The sequence below is a fragment of the Erigeron canadensis genome, chromosome 6 (assembly GCF_010389155.1).
Source record: "Erigeron canadensis isolate Cc75 chromosome 6, C_canadensis_v1, whole genome shotgun sequence".
In the NCBI taxonomy this organism is placed as follows: Eukaryota; Viridiplantae; Streptophyta; class Magnoliopsida; order Asterales; family Asteraceae; genus Erigeron; species Erigeron canadensis.
The window spans coordinates 24,506,387-24,518,432 of NC_057766.1; positions in this window are offsets into that span (position 1 = coordinate 24,506,387).

Genomic DNA, 12,046 nt, shown 5'->3' on the forward strand with positions numbered 1-12,046 from the left:
GCTAGTTTAGTAAATGCAAGAAAATTTCTACTCTTATTTACTTTTATAAATACATAACAATAATATAATTATAGTATTTATTTAAAACAAAAGATAAGTTTTTGCAATGTTTTATAAGATAAATAGTGAGCTAGAAATTAAATTAAGCTTTGATCTTCAAGTTCTAGTATTTATAAGAAAAGGGTTGTTATGGGTCTCAAATTTCATATCTTCTTAGAAAAAAACTATTATTCTATTCCATCATCATTTTTCATTGGATTCAAGTCCAATTTATGGCCATTTTCATTCAACCTGTTTTGTTACTTCGACCTTTAAGTATTAAAATATTTCAACAAAGTCATTGGTCAAAGATCCTAATCCCTACTCCCCTCCTCCCCGGCCTGTTTCGCTCCATAACCTCCCATATAAATACCTGGGCATGGAATAATTGTATTATCTTTTAAAGGATTTTTATGTACCATTATATATATATACTAGATTATTGTCTCACGTAATACGCGGGTAAATATATTTTTATATTTATATATATATATATATATATATATCTAAAATACTATTTTCTTAATTAATAGTTAACAAATCAAAATATTCAATTTCACTTTATTAATATTTGTTTTTTTTACCTTGATATTTTCACAAACACTTATTATGTTGTTCATTAAGTTTTACTGACTAAATAAATTATCCAATGTCACAAGTTATCAATGTCATCACAAATATCTCGACGTCATTCGGATTTTCATGTCATATCGTAAAAAATATCACACATGACACATTGTTTAGATGGTGTCAAGGCATACAACCTTATAAACCGAGTTGCGAGATTGCCACCATCAAGCCAATGATTATTCCAAAATCTTGTCTTATTTTCACTCCCAACTATTTTTTAATAACAGGTTAAGGGGGCTAGCAATCGAGTATGCCTCAGAGAATGATGAACATATATTTGCCCATATATTATTACCATTTGTTTTACACAGGAATACAGACTCAGAACCATGAATCACATTGATGATTTTAAACCTAACGTAATTCACATTTTGAACCACTTTTTTACCTGACAATTGTCTTCCAGTAAATCCATTACATTTTATTTTCCGAGTTCGACCCCCCCCCCCCCGGTCCTCCCTTACCCCTCTACAAAAAAAAATGAAGTTGTGATCTTTATCAATCGAAATAGAGAAAAACAATATATCTTAAATACTTTGAACTGCCGAGTTAGAATCCATCATAGACAACACATTAGTATTGAGTTTAGATTTTATTTTTATAATAACTTTGCAAAATTTATGAAATATAACCATGGATGAAGTTCCCACTCCAATTTTGAGACAATGTAAACTTTTTAAGTGTATTTTTGTAATATTGTTCCTACAAAATATTAATAAATAAAGAATATATACAAACATTGACTTTGTTGTCATAACCTTATAGGTCTTTTCTTTGGAAGTACATCACTTGATTAGAAACATTATTTAAGATAAACCCCTCTATTGGTAGAGTAAACATTTTAAGTTGTTTTTATTTTTAATAGAATAGAAAAAAAAAGGTTTTTCTTTGTTTTGGTAAAGTACAGTACATTGATAATATACTTGTATGTAAAAAACGTTATATTCTTTTCAAATTCCTTTATAATAGTAATCACAATAGTCATGCATATTTAGAAGCTAAATTATATATCATTAATTTCGATAATTTATTTTATGTTATTTAATAAAGCGTACTTTTTCGTCACCACATGCTGCAAAATTGCAGATCAATGTTAAAGGTTGGCGTTCCCAAAGTTGTCACTCACCTAAGCTACATGGACATTATTAACATTCAATTTTATTTTATTATGGTTTAAAATATAGCATACTATTTTTATTAATAGAAAATTGATATATATGTATATATATTTTTATATGAAACATATCTTAAATATTTCAAATTAAAATATGCTTTATTTTTTTCATATGATATTAACTATATTCTATTGGATAAAATATAAGATAGATAGTATTATTTTTTTATTAGGATATATTAGCTATTAATCTATTGAATATATTATATTAGAATTATTGGGTAAAAAGTGTAAATTTGTGATGGAAAATCAAAAAGTGTAAATTAAATTTAAAAGGGGATTTTTTGTATAGTTATAAAAAGTATAAGTATTAATATTATCATTTAATAAAGATGAAATAGTTAAATTTGATCTAATGGTTTTAAATCAAAAATGAAATTCATCCAATGATTCTTGTTTGTTTAGAAATGAATTTAGAACCTTGTTATATATATATATATATATATTAGTAGATATATACACACAGAGGCAGTACTAGAAAAATTCTAAAAGGAACAAAAGTAATAAATCTATAAAAAAAAAAATCTAAAAGAGAACAAAATATTAAAGTTTATAGAAAAATTTTAAAAATTCATAAAAAAATTAAAAATAAATGACAAAATTTAAATTTCGAGGGGACATTACCCCCTTTCCCTCATGCCTTGTATACCATCCATGCACACACATATCATTTTTATAATTCGTTATTCTTAGGAAGTTTTCAAAAGATAAAGAATACGTTTCGTATCCATTTTACAAGTGTTTTAAAATACTTCTTTGAACACCTTCTATTGATTAAAGATATTAAAACGCCTCAATATATATTTTAGAATTCATTTTAAATTACGTAGACCTTATAAATTTTGAATGGATACTTTTACGTAAGATAAAATGAATCGAAAGAGTACAAAATCTAGAGTAACTATAATTTTATCCGTTGAGCAACGGTCTTTCCACTCGGCACCGTCGGATCACTAAGATCGACTTTCGTCCAATTATATATGTTGACCAGCGTATTAAAAAATAATCATTTTAAAATAAATAATTTGTAAATTAGGTTTTATTTATTGATTTTATTATCGATTTAGATTTAGATTGGATTAAAATTGTACACAACAAAGACTGCTGTTTTTAATGGTCATTGAATTTCAGTTAGATCTATGGTTGGATATTAGAACCATATATTACTTGTGTAAATAGGTTTTAAATAAGACTGACATAACAAGTCACACGAAACCTGTTAAGACACGAACCTGTTAAGATCAAATACGAATACGACCTGTTAACAATTCGTGTCATTTTATCAAGACACAAACACGACACGAAAATTAACCGGTTACCTGTTAAGGATCCTGTTTAGAACCTATTAAGATACATCTCATCTTGGTGACTTGGTTGATAAGCAACAACACAACTTTTTCATTCTTTCAATTTTACAGCATCATAAACCAAAAGTCTTATGAATTAGTAACATATAAAACTAGATAGATATAAAATTATGTCAATCAATATTATGTGTAACATCCGTGAATTTTGACCCGTTGACTTAATGTGTAATTTGATGAATTATTGAAATAAATGATATTTTAGGTTTATCTTGTGATTAAATGACTAACTTTATACTCGTTGGGTCGATTGACGGTGTGCTAGATGATATGTCGCGGGTTATGAATTAACTAGTTATGTTGATGGGTCAACCCATGGAGCAAAGTCATGATCCATGACCCACTTTAGTCAACCCAACCCCCCACCCACCTTATCTTTTCCTTCCCTCATTCTTCTTATCTCTCTCTCTCTTCTTTACTCTCAAGAACACCCACACACTCTCCTTTCACTCTCTCTCTAATTTAATTCATAGTTCATGGAAATTCAAGCTTAGTTAATGCAAGAATAATAAATCTTATCACCATTTTAACATCATATCAAAAACTTGGGTTCCAAAGTGCAAGAAATCACCTCATTTGAGTCAAAATTTGGGTTTGAGTGCTAGGTGAAGATTTGGTAAGTTAAACTTGTTCCATAACCTTTATTTTATCTTTGTTTACTTGTTTCTAGTTGATGTCGAGTGGATTCGGGTCTTGAATCGAGTCGAAAGGCTTGCAAGTGTCATTTAGGGTTTTTAGGAAATTTAGTTCAAGAATTGGAATTTGACTTGAGTTTGAAAGAGAATTGGGAAGTGGGTTAAGTTAGATATGGTTTATGTATGTATTTTCATGTTAAAAATTGAGTTAGAGGAGTCTTGGAATTGATTTGGAGGCTAAAAAGGGTGTGTTTAGGCTTGAAGTTGTTGCTGGTCTGCTGCAGGTAGGAGAGACTGCGGCGCAGTGAGGGAAGCCAAGCCTCACTGCGGCGCAGTGCCCATTTTCTGGTTAGAACCTTCGAGCCTCACTGCGCCGCAGTGAGGTGAGGCAAGCCTCACTGCGGCGCAGTGTATACTTGTTGTCCGACAGTTTTCGATTGTCATTTCTAAACGCTCATATCTTTCAAACCGTAAGTCCAATCGAGACGTGTGACCTATCATTGAATTCGTAAAAGAGTCTAGTTTCTTGTAGTAACCTTCATTTGGGATGAAACCTCCCCCATTTCGAAAAAGGTCGAGTCCTTTGAGTCTAAGTCCTTATTCGGGAAAGGTTACAAATGCTTGGGTACGTAGTGGCCGACTTAAACTTGGTTCAGACCTTACTTAGACGTTTTAACAACTTTATCTAGTCCCGAGAGTCGCTAGAGTTGTACTCGCTATGAGTAGAACGTAAATGAATCGTGCTAATAATTACATATGATATTATAATTTTAGGTGGTGGACGTGAAGTGATCGCAAGACAATTCTAATCTGATTTTAACTTGTATTAACTACTCTTAGCCGATCAAGGTGAGTTCGTATCTCCCTACTCTATTGAGATTCGGGTTGAAAAGCGTACATTGTGTGTTTTATTGTTGCATTAGTTGTTTGTTGATCGAATGATGATTGATGGCTGAATTGAATTGTTTCGTGTAACTTGGTTTGAGAAAGGTTATATTTTAGGTTAGATGTACATACATGGAAGTCGACTTCGTTTTCAAATGGTTTGAGATGTGGAGGGTTATCCGCTGGTACACCCTATATACAAACATTGAGGACTCTTTGAAAGCAAGCCCTCTCAAGTGTATGTATGTATAGTTTGATCATATTGTTGGTTGTTGGATGTCGGATTGATGGATTGTTGGGATTGCATTGTGTTGGTTGCTTTGAGATGATTTGGTTGTCTGTTGAGACAAATGTTTTTATCCAGATATAGACATATACACTGGTGTTGGTCATCCGGGTTTATAGACGTATATTCGCCGACATTTTTGAGATGCCACATTGGTCATGGTGATGACATGTGAGTATCGTTGCATAGATGGCAGGATGGCCATACATATCATTCGTTCTTGGTTTGGCATGCATATCATTCGCATTCATGGCATTGGCATTTCATTGGTTATTCTTACACGTTTGTTATATTGCGATGCATTGGTTGGATGTTGTGTAAGACTACTTATATGCGATATTTGCTCTTGTTTTTATGATATGTGATTGTTGTCGGTGGTTCCTCTTGGGCCACCACTACGAACTCACCAATCTCGTGTTGACTTGTTAGTACACTTTTCAGGTAATCAGGTGGTTCAAGGACGTGATGCATGATCTACTGTAGCTTTGGACTCGGGCATGGACTTTATGGGTCGAGGATTCATTCGCCCACTATTGATAAACGCTTAAGATCGATAGCCATCTCTAGAATTCTCTTTTGTAAACTTTGATGGTCATTTGTGTGACATCCGTTACCAAAACTGGTAATTTATTATAGTCTCTAACTTACATTCCAAATTTCTTGACTAGTCAATATGCCTATATAGTATAACAAGCATAGAAATGTGGTGATCATTTCCAATATGGGATTTCTATTACTTGAATTTCAAAAGTTTAGGATTGAGATATTTGATCTTCCTAAACATAGATGACTATAACTATCACCGTAATTTCTAGACTTGTAGTTGTTCGTCATATTTAATTCTAGACATTGATAAATTAGTATACGCTATTTAGTGGTGAACGAAATCAATATTTATGAAAATAATATATAATTAGTATAAGTAGTAAGATGGTAATAGTAATAGTAAAATATCATATGTTTAGTAAAAAATTTTAGTCATATATATATTACAATAATTTATGGTGAGCAAGGAATTTTAATTCCATTAGAATTCTTATGATGCATTAAGTCTAATCATAAACTAACTAAAACACTTATCTCTCTCTATATATATAATAACTATACCCTAAATAAATAAATAAAAAAAACAAAACAAAACCCTTTTTGATTCTTTTTTCTCTTTTGTCGACCAAACAACAAAAAAATCACAACATCAAATATTTTTTCTATTATTATTAATCATCTCATTGTCAAAACAAACTTTGGTAAGTTTAATTATAATTCTATTGAATCTTGATTTAAATTACAATTAATAATAAATTCTTAAAGATTATATTCTATTCTTTTTTCAATGTATCTAAGAAGAAGATCATCAATCTTAGGGTAAAATCACTTGTCTTCTCTTTTCATATATATTAGTCTTTTTATTTATTAATATATATATATATATAAGCATATCTTTTTATTTATTAATCTTTATTTATAAGTAACCTATTTGATGAATATATATTATGGCAAATTTATAATAATCAATGAAAGGGTTTTTTTTAGGGTTAAATCAAAAGCTTGAAGTATAAATCATATTAATGTTAAAAGTTTACGTATTTATTGTAGCATAATAATTAATGTAATTAAAGAAATACAATTATGAGGGCATGTAAATCATAATAACAGATGTAAATAGGTGTTGGAAGGATTTGAAAGTTTTATATAAGTATTTAATTGTAGTAGTCTTTAAAACAGTAAGTTTGAGTTATTTCAGAATCTGGACAGATTCAGTTTGTTAACTTTAAGAGGTCGTATCTTGGTCATGGAAGATGGTTAAGTCACGTTTTTGGTGTCTAAAATTAATTTCAGGAAGTCTACTTTCTGGTGGAAGTGGTTTCGTGTCAAAATATGAAGTTTAAGGTTGTCAAACGAATTTTATAACAAAACTGCGCAAAGCTGAGTTTTCCGAACGGATTTTGGTCGACTTCAAATAGTCATATCTTGGTCGATTTTATGAACTGGAAAATTATTTTTCTCCAGAAACGTTTTTGAGATGTTAAGATTGTACAGTAAAAAAATTGGATTTTTTTGAAGCTTCGAAGGCCCTTAACTTTTATAAAATTTTTCTGTGCGCAAACAGTGATTTTTCTGACTAGTCTGTAATCATTGAATTTTTAAAAATAGTTAACGTGCCAAATAAATTATGTAAAAATTCATGTAAGTATATAACACTCTAAGGTAACAGTAGTTAAGATTTGGAATCTTGAATCGTTCGTTTCATCCCAAAAAAAAAATAGATAAAGTTACCAAAAATTTCAGTTAATATGAACTTGTAGAATTTAATCTTAAATCATTAAAACAAATATTATATATTAAGTTATGTGACTTGTAACTTAATAATATATGACAAATCAGTTGTGAATATTTTGAAAGTAGCCATATGTGTATTCCATCAAATACGGGTTACAAGGGATGGTTCTTGACCATGTCCATAATTGTAACTTGTTCATATTTATATGTTGTGTAGATTCTAGCGACCTTGTTGGATTTGCATAACTACTTGCTTGTTGAGGTGAGTTTCGTGGCCCCTTTTTATATTATTTCTTTGGGGGAAAATGATGCTCAAAATATTTTTATTTCTTTACTAGCTGTGCCAAAACTAGTTTGTTTTATTGGACATATACGTGTACTTATGAAATGTGCATGTTAGCTTGCTTGTGTTGATTTCTATGATGCGATAGATGTCTGTTGATATCTATTGAAGACTATTGGATAACTATCGACCAACTTTATACTCCAGCTGGTAGTTGTTGGTATTTAAAGCATGATTGAGTTGTTAACAGGAGTGATGGGGATTGTGTTGTTGGATAACTATGATGGCATTGATCAGTATTTAGTACGCTACTACATGTTTATATTTACACTATTGTCCAAAACTTGATATATCATGCACAGCAAACTCATTTGTATTCCTTTAAACCTACGAACTCACCAACGTTATGTTGACATTTTCGAGCATTCATTTTCAGGTAATAACAATGCTTAAGAAGATTGAGCTTATGGACTTTAGGAAGACCAATAAAGAGATCCTTCATGGACTCCTAGATTGCATGTGAAACATTGAACGCTATTTGAAATTGTTACTTCTTTGCTATTTGAGGCGTGTTGCCTAGACTTTCCGTTTGTGGAATTACATTTATTTGAATTTCATTTAGTATGACTCTATTATAAAGTCCATGTGCTATTGCTATATCTTTTCGTCATATCCTACGATTCCGCCTAAGGTGGGGTGTGACAATTTGCTCCCTGTGCATTGTATGAATATTTGACTAGTTATGGATTCACTGAATTCATTATTTTCATTTAGTTGCCTACGATAATCCCTCTTTGTTCTATATGATTTTCGTAATATTTCGAGCCCTAGCTTGGGGTGTTACATTATGGCTTTGCTTTATACGACTGTAGTAACAATTCATTACAAACAATTACCCAGAAAAAAGTTCAACATCAAAGAAACAAAATCACTATCAAACCAAGTTAAGTCATAAGCGCTTGGATAACAAAAAATAAATTTTAATCTATTGTAGCAGGACATTCGGAAAACACAATCATTTGTCGTTTGGATAACATGAGCACAAACATCTCGCTGTCATGGTACATCTGGCCAGAATCTGATCTGCATAGTTACCATGTCCGAAATCTAATGTGAGAAAGATCGGAAAATCTCGCCGTGAAACATCTTCCATCTTGGTAAATCTGGCCGTGAAAGTCTTAGACTCGTAGATATAAATGTGATTGGAAATCTGATATGAAAAGTTGTAGTCATAAATATGCTGTATAATTTGGCCGTGAAAGTCATAGATTTATAAATTACATTTTTTATTAAGATGATATATGAAATAAGATGAAAATGAAAGGAAAGAGTAAAGATGGGGGATGAGTGGGTGACGGCTGAGAAATGAATTAGGTTTAGGTTTCACTTTTTACTAGTATATATATATATATATACAACCTTAACATCTTAACAGGTCCGAACCTGTTAAGACACAAATCTTAACAGGTCTTAACAGATCCAGATCTGTTAAGACACGAAACCTGTTAAGGTCAAACACGAAACATGTTAAAAACATGTCGTGTCGTGTTAACAAGTTTCGTGTCAAAATTGTCAGCTTTAGTTTTAAAATTGTAAAGGTTTTGACGTTAGCAAAAAAAATTTAACGCATAAACTTTTTTAAACTATAAAATATAAATTAACTTCTTATTACAAGTCATCGGGTCACTTTTGTATTGACCAGGTATAAATATAGAAACTCTATAAAAATCACAAGGTAAAGGAAAAAAGTTTTTTTGCAGCAAAATTACATTGGCCCAATGATAATGTAGGTCGTACTACTGAGCCACCTTTTCTTCTTTTCAATCGTGGGTCAGATATTTGTTGGGAACAAGGCTGCTACCTCCTTTGTGGGTCAACATCAACAATCATTTTGACTTTCATTCAACATTCCACTCAAAAACACCATTTTGTACAAGTATTATATTACAAGCCTAATATATCCAAGTGCGACTTTCTTTATTTATTTATTGATAGTTTATTTTTAAATTTATTTATTTTCTTTCATTACGTTAACTATTGCTACCGGTTTGCTTTAAGATCTTTTGAGTTTTAAGTTTTGACAAAGTTAATTTTTCCTAATTGAAGAGTTAAATGGTGATTTATATATATATATATATATATATATATATATATGGTAAGATTTTCCCAACATGAACCCGTTTATCTAGTATGTGTCTCCTGTTAAACTTATATAATAATAACTAGATATTTTACCCAGCGCGATGCGCGGCTAGTTAAAAAGGTTATTTTATGCATTAGTAAATAGCTATTCTATAAGCTTATTATGTTGAAATTGATTATGTTATAGTTAATGGTTAATTCTCGGATTACTCTGGTCATCTTTTGTCTTTTCTGACATGTCGATATCACAGTCACTAAACCTACTATAGTGATTACACACCAACATTTAACATAAGATATTTTGATATCATTAACAAATCAAACGTAAATAGATAATGTAGCATGATATCTATATATTCATCAAACAAAATAATATATACAAAGTAAAAAAACTAAACATGACAAAAATTTAGTCATATAAAATACATATAAATACAATACGAATAAGTAAAAAAATAATAAGATAAATAAGAGAAAATCATTATAGTTTTTGTTTTTAATTATGCTGAAAAGATGGAGAAAATACCTTATGTAGTGACGGGAAAAAATAATCCTAAACACAATTAGGAAATAAAGTATTTTATCTCCAACAATCAAGAAATTCATTCGTAAAACTGAAAATAACTACTATTATCATTATAAAATAGACATTTTTGTGTGGCTAGAATAACCAATTTTGGTTAAGGTTTCGGCCAAGAGAACGAAGGAGAAACAACAAAATTGTTTGGTCGTGTATAACCTAATAATATTTTTAAATAAATTTTAAAATTTGATATCGTCTTCAAAGTTATATATATTTTAATAAATAATATTATTTATGTCAAATGTCATTGTCAAATTAATAGATGTATTGGACGTCTTCTTATATCTTAATATGGGTTTTGATTTTTTTTTAATTTTGTGTATAAAGTTTTGATTTAATATTTTATGTTATATTTAATAAAATAAATTACATTGGTTTGAGAATAAATAGAGGTTATGAGATAAATATTGTAAAAAAAGTATGGAGATGCCACGTAGAATACAATCCTATGTGATAATGTTTAAAGCTAGCTAAAGAAAGGTTTAAAAGGCTAGAATTTTTACTGTTTTAATATATACATAGATTGGTATACGGCAGAAGAATAACTTTATAAATTAAAAACCAATTGAAAAATACTTCATAATTATGATAAATTAACAACGAAGAAAACTGTGAAACATAATATATGTATAGATAGATTATTAAGAATAACTTTATAAATTAAAAACCAATTGAAAAATACTTCATAATTATGATAAATTAACAATGAAGAAAGTTGTGAAACATAATATATGTATAGATAGATTATTATAAAGGGCTATGTAATTTGAGGTGTACGTGTTGAACGTAATATATATAGTTTGATTATGAAGTGTATATAGTAAATAGAAAATGAAAAAAAAAAAAGAAAAGAAAAGGTAATAAAATATCATGGGAAAAGGTAATAAAATATCATGAATTATGAGTCATGAATTATGAAGTGTTTATTGTTAAAATAAAAAAGTTAAAAAAATGTTATGCAATGTTAATCGTGATTTTTTATATATGTTTGATTTATATAAATATAAATTATATATATATATATATATATGCTTTTTTATATGCCATATTTAAAATATATGTATAATTATATTATATTATTTAATGAAAATCTATTAGTGTGAAAAAAAATATGAAGGTGCCACGTAGGATAAATCCTATGTGACATATTTAGAGATAATTTTAATTTGAGGTGGATGACTTTAAAAAGCCAGAATAACTATTGTTTTATTATGTATATAGATAATAATAATAATCTTTAACGCTTGCATAATCTTTAACTGTAAAAAATAAAAATGGTTTCAAATCATCCATAATGTCTAGCAATATGTCATCATTTAAAAGTTCAAGTTCTAATGTATCTTCAACAGTCATGACTCAACTAGTTAATTTTTACATGCAGCTTACCACAATTTAGTTTTAAACAGTCTATTGGATAGTACATCATATCATGATGAATTAAGTTTGGGAGTCTATTTTGTTTTAAACAATTTTAATGATTCGCTAGCTAGCCAAGTGAAAAAGTGAGTGACACTCCCTTTTTTTTTGGTGGTTGTAACTAACAAGTACTGGTTAGAGTACTATTTTAGTGAACTTAATAACTATATAAAATAAATTAAAGAGAATTGTCCCTGATAAAAAAAAAATACCTTGAATTTAGCAATATATATATATATATATATATATATATATATATATATATAGAGGAAAGATAATTTGAAACTAACTAAAAAAAGTTCAAAAAAAGACCACTGATTTTCGTAACT